The sequence below is a fragment of the Passer domesticus genome, chromosome 7 (genome assembly GCF_036417665.1).
Source record: "Passer domesticus isolate bPasDom1 chromosome 7, bPasDom1.hap1, whole genome shotgun sequence".
NCBI classification, from domain to species: domain Eukaryota; kingdom Metazoa; phylum Chordata; class Aves; order Passeriformes; family Passeridae; genus Passer; species Passer domesticus.
Genome location: NC_087480.1, coordinates 44,920,402 through 44,929,262, shown reverse-complemented (window position 1 = coordinate 44,929,262; position 8,861 = coordinate 44,920,402). Strand labels below are relative to the sequence as shown.

The 8,861-nt window shown below is 43.1% G+C and overlaps 1 long non-coding RNA gene across 1 annotated transcript; it reads right to left on the bottom strand.

Moving 5' to 3' along the window:
* Positions 1-2,737: 2,737 nt before the first annotated feature.
* On the bottom strand, positions 2,738-8,106 carry LOC135305043 (uncharacterized). Its single transcript, XR_010366326.1, has 2 exons — positions 7,824-8,106; positions 2,738-3,144 (listed from the first exon to the last, which is right to left on the bottom strand). It is a non-coding gene; the product is annotated as an uncharacterized LOC135305043 (long non-coding RNA).
* Between the last annotated feature and the right edge of the window lie 755 nt (positions 8,107-8,861).

The following is an 8,861-nucleotide window of genomic DNA, read 5'->3' as shown; positions in this document are numbered from 1 at the left end:
TCCTGTGTTGCTGGCAATTAGTATATTTTTCACTTGCAAAATGGTGCTTTCTGCTAATGCTATGGTATAGTAATCAAAAGCACTAATCCAGCTGATTAAAAATTCTCTATTGGGCTTTGCTGACCAAATGAATACAATTAGTAAGACATTTCAAGTAGGGAATTTCCTGCAAATACTGATATTTTTAGACCTTAAATTACAATTATGATATGTAAAATTACATATCGAATGAAGAGAGATTTTATTCCTTAGTGCATCTAACTGAGGTCCATTGTTGATGCGTGGCAGGAGAGATTTTATTCTATAAGTGCAGGTAAGCTTTTCACTCAGACCTCAGCTTTAGAATCAAATCAATTGTGTGATCAAAGCATTTATTTTTTTACATCCTCCCAAAGAAACTTAGCAAAAAATAAGTCCCTTAAGTAAGTTAGTTCATGTAGGCAATGGTAACAGGTGCTATGGATGTTGTTGTTATGTTGTTTGTTTAATATTAATCTAAAATAATTTAAATGGCATCTTAATAGCCTTATTTTATGTCTCTTATTTTGATTTTAAAAATCAGTGCATTCCCCTTAGTGCAGTTAATAGGGTCAGCCTGTGAGCCTGTGCTGGTTACCATGCCTTCAGTCATGTGGAATCCAAACAGCCATTATAATTTGTTTCTAAACAGATCAAGAGCTATTTACCATCTCAATGTTTTGTGCACAGCTGGGTGTCTGGCAAACATCCAATATCCATTAACATTTAAAAATTAGTCCCATAATGCATCTTTTCCGTGGCTTGAGGAGTATACACACTGACACATGTTGGGAACCAATTATATTTGCACCACCATTAGTCTGGCTGCATTCAACTTCCCAGTAAATGAGGGCTAATTTAGTTTCCAGAATGGTGTATCTTAAATTCATGCAATGACCTTAGCAAAAGCAGAGTATCTGAAGATATAAAGAGGAAGGAAATGTTCAGAAAGAATAATGCTTCCTTTTTTTCTGCCTAAACCATAAGAGTAGATTATTATATGACTGTTTCCAGTATCCATGCCTGGCCTTAAAACCAGATTCCTTTAATTCAATACTGCTGAAATTCATGAGCAGACTTTGGTTGGGAAGAAATCACACTAATATGGTAAACTAGCACACCCTCCTTGCTCAGATCAAACCTGCTAATGGACCTTTTTATAATAGCAATTTAGACCTGCCTGTAGCAGGTCTAACTCTTCAGGTTCCCAACTGATTTTAAGTGTTCTATTTTCCTACCAGCAGGAAAATAAGAAATACAGATTTCACACTAAGTGCTGTCTGCATTGCTTGTGAAATATATTCTAACAACGCCATGGAAGGGAAATGACCCTCACAACTGGCAGTTTGGCATGGAATTTTAATGAAAATGGAGAAACACAAACATATTTTGAGAAGTATATTTGCCAAACCTCTGCTGCCATGAGAAATTCCTTCAGCAATGCCAGAGGTGAAATGGGATGTGTGGCTTGGGGGATGAGTGTGTAGCACCCTTCCTTGAGTGTAACACCCTTCCTTGCAGTGTCAGCTCAGCTCTCAGCAATCAGGGTCTAGGCTGGCTGACTTCTGCAGCTGCAATGCACTGCACCAGGCTTCTCTGGGCTCGCCCAGGCCATGGCAGGCTGCTTAATAAAGCTAAATTGCTCCTACAAACACTACACTATTCAGCAGCCTTTTAGGTTTAAGAGCTGGTTTTAAAATAGTGTTTTTCCTTAACACTCACCTGAACCAGTTAGAAACTCCAGAAGGCGGGAATTTTCTAAATGGGAATTCTCTAAATTGCTGTAAACAGCAATACAGTGCAGTGAGCCTCCAGGTGAGGGGTCTGCTTCCTCCTCCAGCTGTGCACATCTGCAATAACTCTGTCCTCTTGGCACAGTTGTTAGAATGGAGCTGGCTGTAGGATTCTGTCTGGAGTGAGGATGCAGTTTTATAAACAGCTCTAAAGTTTAATGTATAGAAATGGTAATTTAGATATCTTTAAAATGCAGTATTTAACATACAAAACTTGTTCTTCTCTTACATCCATACAGTTCAGAGCTAGCCTTTGTCAAGTGTTTCTTTATTGTATCAGCACCTTTTTCCTGTTACTTTTTGTGCAAGAAGGTAACTTTCACTGAACTGGCCTATTCTTGAAGCTGCCCTTTGGAAAAGTTCACTGTACAGTCAGTATTTACAGATGCTGTTTATACTGTCTTCCTCTCAAAAGACATGGCTTTTTATTTTATTGCTTTCAGTGGAACCCATGCTTGTAGTCCCTGACAATAATACGTTTTCATGCATCATTGGCAATACAAGGCTTCATTTAGGCTATTGATTTACATTCTTATTGTATTAGGACTTGTTAGTGTTTCATACCTTCTTATTGTTTGGTGATTGACCTTTGCAGATTTATAGTACATAAGCAATTAGCCAGTAATAGGTTAAATTAATAAAGAAGATTCCTATCAAATTTGGGGGATTCACAAATCTATCATGTGGTACAGTCCATTTCTTTATTTATATTCCGCAGTTGTAGTTATAAGCTGAATTCCAAGTGCAGTAAATCCTGCTGGAGACTCCTGAGTTACATGCAGGAAGATGATGATGCGTGGTGTGTGTACAATTTGCTGGGTAAGTGCATAGGGATGGGAACTGGCACAAAGGTTGAACTGTTTTCTCTTTCTGTCTTGACAGTCTATTTTGTTTTACAGCTGTGGATTTAACAAAACAAAACTAGAGCCGATTTTAATTTTTAATTAAAGTCAATAGCTTATGTTCATTCTGACATATTTGGTACAAAGAAGAATAAAATAAAATACAGAGAGAAACTTGAAAGAGAAATGCATTTCTTCAGCTTAATTATTTAGTTTCCAACTAAGAAACAGCTCTGCAGACGTCGATTATCCTTCAGGGATGTCTCAGAAGAAGTGAGCAATTAGCTTGATTTTCTGTTGAATATGTAGCTTGCGACTCAGTATGTGATCTATTAAAAAGATGATCATTCCTTTTAAACTGTATCCTGATATACATGGAGCCTGTTGCTGAAGATAAAAGTCAGTGCAGTAATCCAGTCCATCACCATGTGAGACACAGCCTTTCTGTCTTGCTACACAACAGACAGTGGGAATTTCAGGTGTTCTCAGGACTGTAAGAGAAGGATGAAAGGGGAGGGTAATGCTCTCCTGTTAAAAGGTAACCTGGGATACTGCTTAACACTTTTTACAGCTTTAAGCATGCTTTCCCATAGAAGCAGAGTCTAAAAAAAGGGCAAATTTCTCTGGTGGAGAAAAAGTCTCCTTGCACTCATTTCTGTAGGAAAGCAGCGGCTGTTCTGCCCCCATCAGCCTGGAGTCATGGATGGGGCTCAGAATGGAGATCAGCAGCTTGGGAAATTCAGGCAAGGCTGCATGGGAAGGGCTGTGGAGAGGGGCAACAGAGGATGTGGCCCATCCTGCTGGCATCCAGCTTCCCAGGGAGCTCCGGGCCTCACAGGATCACTGCTGGGTCACCATCCACACACAGCACGATGGCTCTGGCACAGACTGCACCAGGCACACAGGTAAGAAGAAAGTGGGAACTGGAAGGGATATTTGGAAAAGTTGTATGATGAGCGCATTTTTAAAATATCATCAGTGGTGCTAAATTGTGCATGGGTGCACGAATCCTGCTGCCACTGCCCTGCTTCCAGATTGTGCTGCTGGGTTGAGAATGCCCAGACTGGAGCTGGGGGTTGTATGTCTGCTGGCACTTCTGCTGCACAGCTGGCTGGAACATATAAGCTCACAAAGTGCCCAGATTTCACAGGAAAAGCAGAATGCACATTTTTGCAGTTCATGCGTTCAGAGCAATTTTTTTGGTTGGTTTATTTAGTTTGGTTTGTGTGCCTTTTATTACAATTACAACGTTAAAATTCTACCACAGGGAGATACTGGAGGGTTTGAGCTTAAAAATGAACTTTAAGTAAATGACTTGCAGGAGGCTGAAGTTTGCAGATGTATTGCCAGATTTCCTGTACACCTCAGTCCCACTTTGAGCATCTCCACCTGTCAAACTGTGCTCCTCCAAATGCACACTGAGCAGATGCTCAGCCCTTGATGGGCCTAAATTAGTAGGCGCCTGTATTTCTGACATTGAAGCTTCCATGGTATCTGAAATCTTGCTTCTGGTCATGTTTAAAAGTGCCACAGTCCTGTCAGGACTGAGCAATGTGGTGCCTAACATGTACCTTCATCTGCAACAGGAACCCAGTGCTTTAATGTCGCGTGACAGCAGAGCTGGGTCTCATCCCTTCGAGGCCAGACTGCTCTGAACCCTTTCTGCACCTTCCCAGCACACTAATGGAAGGGAGGAGCACACCTGAGTTGTGCTCTCTTGCCCAGATTTGTGGCAGGATGCTGAATAATCCCCCTTTGCCTTTCTGCAGCTAATTTCGAGGCCATATAAAAGAGGGCCCTGAGCACTGGTGTGGGCACCACTGGGCTCCCTGGGGCACAACCCCTCTGCCCCTGGCATGGGTTTCTCCAGCCCACAGCAGTGTGGCCTCCTCTGGCCCTGGTGATCCTTCTTTATCTCCCTGTGCTCCTCCCCTCCAGCCTGGGATGGGCTGTCCGTGGGCATCCAGCTGTTTGTCAGACTGGACACAGGTCTTTTTGCAGAGTACAGTTACAGGTAAGAATCTATCTAAGAATAAATGTAAGAAATGCTTGCCCACCTCATCCTTCATTTATCTGCACTAATTATGCATCATGAAAGCTACTGGTGCAAAAGAGCCTGTCCTGCTTAAAGATATATATAACAGAGGATAATCAAGGTGACAGCTACTCACTGCTTACATGTAGCCCAGCAAAAACCTCCTGTGTGGTTTCCAGGACTAGATGCAGTCCAGAAGCAAATTAGGTATTTTCTTGTGGCCAGAAGCCCAGACTAATAAACTCTGCAGACCTAACTTTTCATACAGATGGGTTGTGGCTTCCTGCATTGTGTTTCCATTTGTATTGAAAATTACCCTGGATCTGGCATCACTGGATCTCTGCCAAGGCTAATCAGCCTATCCAGCCACCTGCTGACTCCTGAAGAGCTCCTTAAATCCTTCTTGCATTGCTGTCCCCGGTGCTGAGGAGCAGCCCAACCCAGGACTCAGGGTTTTTAAAAATACTGTTTTATTTGTATTTGTTTTATTATTTTAGAACCTTTGTGGCTCTGCTGGCTTTGGGAAGGTGCTGTGCTCCATGAATGCAGTGAATGTGGGGTAGTGCACGCATGGTGGCCGTGCCATAGGTTTAACCAGCTGAGCAGAGACTGAAGGAAAGGCTGTGTACTGCCCAGGAAGTCCTTCCATCCAGCCAACCTGGCCATGGACACAGCTGAAGGGATTACCTGTGCCTTTGCTTCACTGAGGGGCATGCTGGAGTACCTGACACTGGGAATGCAAGGCACCCCAGGCAGTGTCTGACCAGAGGATGTGATCCCTGGATGAGGGGGTGGGGAGGCAGGGAGCAGCACAGATCTCTTGTGGATGCCAAGCTCCAGGCTCTGTGCTGGCTGCCCTGGCAGAGGGTGTCCTGGGTGCAGTGTGAACTTCAGACAGTGTATTAGAGAAGCCCTCCTGGTGAGCCACAGGGTGCAGGAAGGACCCCTTTGCTTTCTAAACTCCTCCTCACAGAGGAGCCTGGGAGTGGCTGGATCCAAACTTAGCCCCAGACTTTGCCAACAGCCTAAGGAATTAGAGAGGTGTGATTGAAGCCTTCTACAACTTTGTCTCACAAGATTATGGATGGTAAACCAGATATTTATTTAATATTTAAATATTTTATATTTATATAAAAATTAATTACTTTTTATGATAAATGGTGAGACAAAAAGCTCTTAATCTGAATTATTTACTACACAGCATTGAAGATAAATCTACTATTGTATTATAGTATGCTATATCAAAGCAGTTATATTAAAGCTATCAAACCCTCCCAATTATTACATAGAGTGATGTTATCCACACCAACAGCTGTGAGCAAACCTCTTCCACTGATCCTGCAGGACTAACCTTGCAGGGCAAACCACCCAAGGAAGGAATCTCCACACACAGTCCAACATGGGGTATGTTAGAAGAGCCTGCTGATAAAAGTGGGACTGGAGTTTTGCAGGATAAAGTGATTGACTGTCAGCCAGTCTCCAGGCCAGCTGTGCCAGCTTAGCATTTTTATATGAGGATACTTGACCATATCTGCCACATTTCACCTCATTATCAGGATGTTCACCTTTGAAGCTGATGAGTCAGGTTTTACCAAAAGCAGCATGACACCCTGTCAGTTCAGCACTGATAGCTTTGTGAAGTAGGCTCTGTTGGAATTGTGTTACCCCATTCCAGGCAGAGCACCCTGCTGGAGAGGGCAGGGCAGCCCAGAGCCGTGTGGGCAGGGGCTGGCCGCGGCCAGGAAAAAGCCAGGAGATTTGGTGTGCATGGGATGGCTGTGGAAGGCTTTCATGGTGCAAAGAGCCCCGCTGAGCACGGGCAGGGTGTGCCACAGCAGTGGGCAGCTGGCAGGGCAGGCAGAGCCAGCTGGGAGCACCCAGCCCTGGGCAGCAGCAGGGAGAGGGGAGAGCCTTCCCATGGAGAAGCTCACCAAGGAGCCATGGCCAAGGCAGGCGGTGCTGGGCTTCACTGGAGCCTTGGAGTGCATTGCTTCTGCAAGTCTTGCTTTTACATCTTAAACAAGGAACTAAATTAGTATGTAAGCCACTGCTCTGTGTTTGTGCTGAAGTGTTACAGTGGAAGTGTTCTGACCCAGAGAAGCTAGAGTATTCATTTTTCTTGAATGCTTTTGTAGGGAAATAAAACTATAGGTTATTTCTTATTGTATGTCTGAGAGGCTGCACAAGAGAGCTAAAATTGAAGGGGAGGAAGAATTTAAAGGAATAGGACCTCTGTCTGTTCAGAATGATTCCAGCTTAAAGATAGGACACTGCTACATTTTCACTTCAAGCATCACTTCATTGATATTTCTGACATTTTGGAGGGGCAGAGTGAAAAAAGCCCCAGAGATCTCTTCAATCTATTGGAAGATATCTTCCTGCTGTTTTACCAGAGAGCTGAAATACATTTCATAGAAACATGTGTATGTGCAAACACATATATAAATATTAATCTTTATTAGTAACAAAATGGGAAAACAATATGGCAAACACAACTACTCTAAATGGTACAAATCCATGAAGGAGAGTGAGTACCAGGAGGCTGCTTTTGTGTTGAATGGAAGTTAACTTAAGGCTGCCTCCAAATACAGAACTAACCCAAGAGTTTGGATTTTACACTGACTGGACAAGTAATATTTCTCCTTAATGAGGCTCAGCTCTGAAGAAAAGGAGGAAAAGAAAAGGGTCAGTGTGATAAGCTGTGCAAGACAGTAATTGGATCAAGCAGAGACACTGGTGCCCCTTAGGAGAGAAGAGACCTGTAAGCAGGTTGGCATATGCAAATTGTTTTCTGCATAGAATTGCCTCAAAACAGTTTTTAGTTTTCTTCGAAATAGGACAGGCAGAAAAACTGGTTAGTGACTTCTGAAAATTTCATACATAAAAATTTATGATGACATTTTGGAGCCATCCAAAGCCATTGGGAGCCGTTTTCAGTGTTACAAAGTAGCTAAGGAGGTTTAGAGGCTTTGAGTTTTGAAGCTCTAGCTGGAGCACAAGCAGGGCCACAGCATCCTGGGATAAGATGTGAACTCAGTGCATAGCTCCTGCCACTCCTGGAATGGCTTGTTCATGCATGAAATCCTGTTTTCCAAAGAGACCCTAGTGACTTCCAGAAGAACAGACCATAGCTACCTCCTGATGCTGCTGTTGCCTCAGTGTTTGTCTGGACACGAGTGGGCCCCAGCAAGGAGTGCAGGCTGTTCTGCAGTGTCTTCTCAGGCGATTCATGATGTCTCTGTAGAGGCCCATGGTACTGAAGTCATGCACAGGACTGAGCAGTGTTTTCAAATTCTTTTGGGAAAGAGAGAATGCATTATAATAAAGTCATCAACTGGAAATATCTAGAAAAAAGAGGTGGTTCAGATTAGGTCTTTTATAAACTCCAAGTTTTTATCAGTGGTTCAGTTCAGTTGTGATTTTTTGTTGTTTTAGTCATATGCAGTGATGCCATGCCCAATGCATGTGCTTAAGCAAGAACAAGGCTCTGTTAGGGTTTATTTGTAACTGAGAAATAGCCAGATTGGCCCAAAACAAGGTATCTCAATATAATGGTTGTGACACCAGCTATAGCTGTGTGTATCTACCTTGCCTAGATGTGGCAAACTGTTCTTGTATGTGGACTTCATTATACATATATGCAGAAGTGTTTGTGTGTAAAGCAAGTGTGGATGCAAATCTCCATGTGCTACTATAAATACCAAAAACATTTTTCCAATTAAAACCCTGCAAGAATCTTTTATTATTATTTTTTTTAAAAATCTTACAGCAGGTATTGTCTCTGATAAACACCTGGGAGAGGGCTGCTTTGTCTTCCATTGTGGTCAACAGCCTGGACATGCAAGACTCTGGATAGGAGGGACTGCTCTGCCCCCCTCACATGCTTCATGTTGCTCCTGCCTCTTGGCTTTTTCAGAAACGTGTCTTTCCTACATAGGTAGGGCTGATGTGCCATCTGTTGGGGGGGATCAGCATCCCCAAGCCACAGCCCTGAAATGCTCCTAGACAATGTAGGAAATGTATGACTGGAATGTAGAGACTTGCATTTGCATTTCACACATTCAGCTTTGCTTCACACATTCCCCTCTCTCAGACATGATAAAGGCAGGGAACGCTCTATTTCTTGTCAGCCTGGATGGATGGCACCCCTAGAAGAGTATGCATTTGAAGCAA